The sequence below is a fragment of the Heterocephalus glaber genome, unplaced genomic scaffold, assembly GCF_053883595.1.
Source record: "Heterocephalus glaber isolate CG9 unplaced genomic scaffold, H.glaber_assembly_v1.0 deba00001472, whole genome shotgun sequence".
NCBI lineage: Eukaryota > Metazoa > Chordata > Mammalia > Rodentia > Bathyergidae > Heterocephalus > Heterocephalus glaber.
Genome location: NW_028258315.1, coordinates 99,128,499 through 99,134,498, shown reverse-complemented (window position 1 = coordinate 99,134,498; position 6,000 = coordinate 99,128,499).

Genomic DNA, 6,000 nt, shown 5'->3' with positions numbered 1-6,000 from the left:
AGAAAAAACATAGCTTTTAGGTTTTTTCAAAAACAGTTTAAGCACCGTGCATTTTAAAATTGATCTGTGCATATGAGTACATGTGTGTGCACGTGCATGCCCAAGGGAGAAGGCAGGGGAAACACAGAGCCCGAGGGAGAGCACTCGGGTGAGGGAATTTGGAATACCACGTTAGGATGTGGGCTCTGTCTGGCCCCCCTCTATCCACATAACCCTGAACACGTCAGCCCACTGCCCCAGCCTCAGTTTCTTCATCTGTGAAATGGAAGTAATAATAATTCCTGCCCTCATCCAAGAACTGGTTCAAGGTTATGAACAAATGCTTCATAACACAACATCATTCCAGTAAGTGTCACTGCCTCTCCCGCTGTGGGTTGATAATCCATCCATTGGCTTCTTTGTTTGATGGCCCTGATAGCTGGTATGACCTGGTTTGTTGCTGTGGGAGAATTGGAGGGCGAACAGAGCAGGTAGGGTGGTGAACGCTGTGGTCATTCAGGAAAGGAATGAGGGTGTCCAGCACCGTGGTAGCAATGAAGATGATGGAAAGAAGGGGGGAATTCAAGATAAGATAGAATGGGTTGATTAGAGTCTTTATGAGGGAGACAAACTTAAGTCACCATAGACGGAGATGAGTGATTGCAGACAAATACGTAGAAAAGTGTGTTCTGGGAAGAAATATATCACCGAGGCTTGGGTAGAAACTACTTGTCATCTTTTTGTTCAACAACATAACACATTTAGAAAAGCAAAGGCTAAAAGGTGCTTTCCATGGAAAAAATCACAGGCCATCAAATGGATGATTTTTCATTTTAAAAACACATAGCGTGAAGAATTTCTTTCTTTATTAGCTTCTATTTATTTAAGCAAATTTTTTAGAGTGTGGTAGTAGAAGCACTCTAAAAACTCTAAAAAGAGACTTAGACCTTGTAGCATAGTTTAAAATGACTTTTGCATTTTATTGAACAGAAGACTGGTGTAGGAGAGAATCCCAATGTTGACAGAATGTGTAGAAACATGGAATCACTGGAGTTACCAATACTTTTCTCACGTTCATTGTTAACAGAATTAGAACAAACAGCCATGCTAATTGATGCAATGAAACCTACATCATAAATCTGTGTGATGATAATGGGCCTGTTGTCTGATATATTCGTTGTGTTTTTAAAACATTGTTTAGTGACAAAAGTACGGCATGTGGCTATGAGTCATGCTAGTTGAAAATATTACAGTAGCCAATAGCACTCTTTAAAGAGAGGAATTGAATTAACTACAGCAAATATGCCTACTTTCATTATATTCTGTACTTCCAGATCTGCTGGTATGTATTGTTTTAATGAGAGAAGTTAATGCACCATTATTATTCCAAATAAATAAATGAAGGATACACATTTATGTTGCTTTCTATTAGCATAGTACTGTACATTGCTTATCTATGTCTTGGGAAAATCATTTTTTAAATGTCCTAATTATTCAAACATGAAGTGAACATTTGGTTTACCAGATACATGGGGATTCATGGAGAACACAAGCATGTTTGTAGGCATTTTCTGAGCCTAGGGACCAAGGGCCACTAGGCCTATTCATAGGCATTGTTCTATGTAATGGGTTGTATAGATGTCCCTCCAAAGACACATGCCTTCATAGGTGGGGCTTTTCAGAGCTGACTGGATCTAGGGCATGTGATACTGAGATTAAGGGTGTATATTACTAAATTACTCCACTGTAGGAATTAGCATAGTTCTTGGTGTGGATAGTGGAAGCCCCACCCCTGGGTGTGGGTGGCAACAATCAATACGCTTATAGCCTGGATGGGATGGAAAGGGAGAGAGGAAGGCAGGCTTCCTGCTGCTGCTGGCTCCTTTGCTGCCTTCTGCTTGCCACACCATAGACAGTTTTTCTTCTGTCACACCCCTCTGCCATGCTGCCCTACCTTGGAACAAGCTGACTATGGACTGAAACATCTACAACTGTGAGTTGAAATAACTCTTTTCTCCTTTAACTTGCTATATGGAGTATTCTGTCTCAGCAATGAGAAAAGTAACAAGACAGGAGCTGTGGAGGACATAAGCACATCTGGGGGTCATTGAGGGCATGGACATGTTCACAGGCATTGTTCCAGGTCTAGGGACCGTGAATGACAGGTAAATAATATTTCTGTTCCTCCAAGGGGCCCAGTAGGGAAGACTGACACACATCCTAAAGTGAAACAGGCAAATCAGTGAAATAATTGTATATTGTAACATCTTATAGGGCCTGTTACATTGAAGGGGATTTGGATTTCAGTTTAAGTGTAATGCTGTAGTTTTTGTAAAACTCTCAGCAAGGAAGTATTGAGACCTGGTATAAGTTAAGGACTATAATTTTACTCCTAGATGAAGAACAGATTGGGCAGAAAAATGCAGCCAATAGGCACACTTGGCACCATGAGTCATCAGAGAATGCGATTCAAAGGTATAATGAACTACCACAGACATCACTTTACTTCCACTAGGAGCCATGCCATTCGACTATGATCAAAATGACAGAAATAACAAGTACTGGCAAAGATGTGTGGGCATTGCTGGTGAGAAAGTAAAATAGTGCAGCCACGTGGGAAATCAGACAATTCCTAAAAATGTGAAGCAGAGTTAACCACACACCCTGGCAATTCTACTCTTAGGCATATATCCAGGATAAATAAAAATATATCTCCACAGAAGCACTTGTATGTGAATGGTAGCAGGAATACTATTCAGAACAAATAAGAGTGCAAATAAAATAACCATCAGCTGATAAATAGATATATGTCACATGGTATTTCCATACAGTAGAATATTACTCAGTCATAAAAGGAAATGAAGTCCTCCTGCCTATTACAACATGAGTGAACTCTGAAAACGTTTATGCCAAATGAAGGAGCCTGTCAGAAAATGCTGGAGACCTCTGTATTAGGCTCTAGTCACCTGCTCAGTATGTGATGCAAGGCTGAAGGAAAAAAAACCTAAACACAAAACTAAGAGAGACAGAAAGTGGGGACCAGGACGGCCCATGCTGGATCCTCAGCAAAAGACCCTGGTCAGTGTCATTCACCGATCGTTGTTGTTTATCAATGAGGTAAAGGTGAGCTGTGTGTACAGATGTGTGGTTTGTTTGTTTCTATGGAAACTAATGCAGGCAAGGCTTTAAAGAGAAGAGATAAAGCATTTTAAAATTAGAAACAAGATAGACAAAATATATGGCTGTAATTAGAGCATTGTTCTTCTAGTTAGGAAGTACTAACTGTGGGCATGGAATTTGGGTGTGAATTACTCCGACCTCAGCTGTGCATGTTATCCTGCATCAGCCCTACAGCTTCATGGGCCATTGCTCTGGTCTTGCTGTGGCCATTAGCGGGAGGTCATGCTGACCTGTGCACTGCCACAGTGCTCGAGATACAGTGCTCGAGATGCTTCTGTGAGTCACATGGTTTCAGTCAAGCTTGCCTCTTAAAGTCAGTCAAGGGGTTTAACTCTTTGCAGCCTGCACTGCTTACAGCACGCTTTGGGCATAAGCAATATTGTGGCTTCCGGCAGAAAACACAACATATTTAAGACTCCCTTTATGTAAAATATTCAGAATAGACACGTTGAAGGAGGGAAAAGGTAGATTCAAGTTTGCCGTGGCCTTGGGAGGTGCAGATGAGGGATGACTGCTAATGGGCGTGGTTTTGGGGTTGGTGGTGACGACAATGTTCTGGAATGTTCTGGAACTGGATGGTGGTGATGGTTACAGGACTCTGAATATGCTGAAAGCCCCCAAATCACAGACTTCAGTGAGAGAATGGAGGGCATTGAACTGCACCTCCTTAAATATGTTAAGGGAAAGACAAACAGGAAGGGGACGGGAGGATGTGGGCTCTGCGACTGGCCTCTCTTTGCTGCAGGTCCCAACTGACCAGGCCTCAGAGCGGCTTGGGGGTATCGACTGCCCAGTGTCCAGGCTCCGGTTGGCAGGATGCATGCATCTCCTGCTGTCTCCTACGCCTCACACGGTGACCTGCCGTTTATCTGCTCCCACACACTTTTATTTCTACTTGCTTTTGCTTAGGCTCTGCTATATTTTTCTTTTCCTTAAACTTTTAGTAGAAAAATAATTTCATTCTCAAGCTCAGTTCAGACTCCTCCCCGAAACTCACCTTGGCTGTCTCGCCCTGTTACGCAGCATTCTTCTGTTCTGTGGGCGCATTGCACGTGGCTTGTTCCTCTCCACAGCCTCAGCCACAGAGCATTTCAAAGGCCCTCTTTGAATCCACTCTTTTTTCTTCATCTCTCGGCCCCTTCCTTTCTCTCTCTCTGGCTCTCCTTCTCTCCCTCTCTCCACATTCTGACAATCAGGAGTTTCTCTGCTGACCAAAAGTCCTAAATTTCTCTCCTCCCCACTAGTATCTATAAAACTGTTCACTCTTTGTTCCCTAAAGTGTGTTAGTCAGTTCTCTGTTCTTGTGACGAAAGGCCTGAGATAAATCAGTTTATGAGGCGGGATAGCTCCTTCGGCTTACTGTTTAGGAGCGGTCAGCCACAGTCACTTGCACCCTTTGCTTTTGGGCTTGTGACAGGGCAGAGCACCGTGGTGCGGAGAACGTGATGGAGGAAATCGCCTCCTCCTGGTGATGATCTCGTGGCGGGGTGGGGGAGCCCGAGATCCTCTCCGAAGTCGTGCTCTCAATGACCTAACTTCCTCCACGTGGCCCCACTTCCCAAAGCTTCCACCACTTTCTCGTAGCACCATAGGGCACAACCAAACCGCTACTGCGTAGGCCTTTGGGAGACATTCTACACCCAAACTGTAACAAAAAGCTAGATGTACAACAAACTGTCCTTTCCCAAAAGGTCACTTTATTCTCATTACAACATTCCCCTCCCTCCTTCCAGTGCTTAGGTTTCGGTGATAATTTCTGCAGAAAATAGCAGCCAAAATTTTCATAAGCCATCCAACAAATGTTTCCAGTAAATCTTCACTGAATACCTACTGTGTGGCAGGCACTAGTTCCCATGTGCACCACAGGGAATAAAAACGCCCAGGGACTTTGATATTACACCCGGTCAGAGGGTAACAAGTGTACTCCAAAACTTAAATTGGGTGACGGAGAAAGGGGTGAGAGGCAGCTGCAGATCGGGTGGGTAGGAGATGTCTACGAGGGTCTGGACTGTGATCTGCACGCCTAGGAGGAGCGCAGGGCTTTCCTAGTGGGGAGAGCAGTTCACGCATAGACTCGAGTGTCAGAGGCACTGGGCGAGTCCCGAGGTGTGCAGGAAGGTTGGTGTGACTGAGGCCTGTAGGAAAAGGTACAGCTGAAGAGAGCGCAGCGGCTTGGTCTGTGGGTCTGCATGCTGCAGTGCTGCGCTGAGTTTTTCTAATTCCAAGGGGAAGCTACTGGAGGAAATTTGACACCTGTACTCGTTTGTAAATGGGTTGAAATCTGGGAATGTCGTGTTTATTTTTTCCTACGAAGGCACTAACTAGTCCAGAGTGAAGAGGAAAAAGTGGACAGAGATGGTCAGGGGAGATTGGACACTTCCCTTCAGCTGAGCATTCAACTAATAAACATCAGAACACACAGCACACCGAGCTTCAAGTGGTGAAAACATAACACTGAGGATGCTTTTGCCCGAGGTTGCCAGTCCGCACTGTGGGTCTCCTAGTTTACAGAATCAGATCGTAGCTTAAAGGCAACAGGAGAGGATTGTTTTCTCCTAGAAAAGTTTGGAAGGCCTTCCTGTTGCCACACCGAAGAAAATGTGCATCCCATAATGAGTGAAAGAAAGAACCCTGCTGGTCAGAGAGATATAGTACGGTAGCGTCACATGTTCCCAACGAGAATTTGAAAGACCATCTTGGAGCAACAGTGCATTCCAATCAAAATCGTTAATAATGTTTACTCCTTAGATTTTGGAACGTCTACCCCCAGGAATTTAGGTTAAGGAAAAGATCATAGAGCTGTACGAACATTTAGCCCCAAGCATATTCCACCACTTTTAA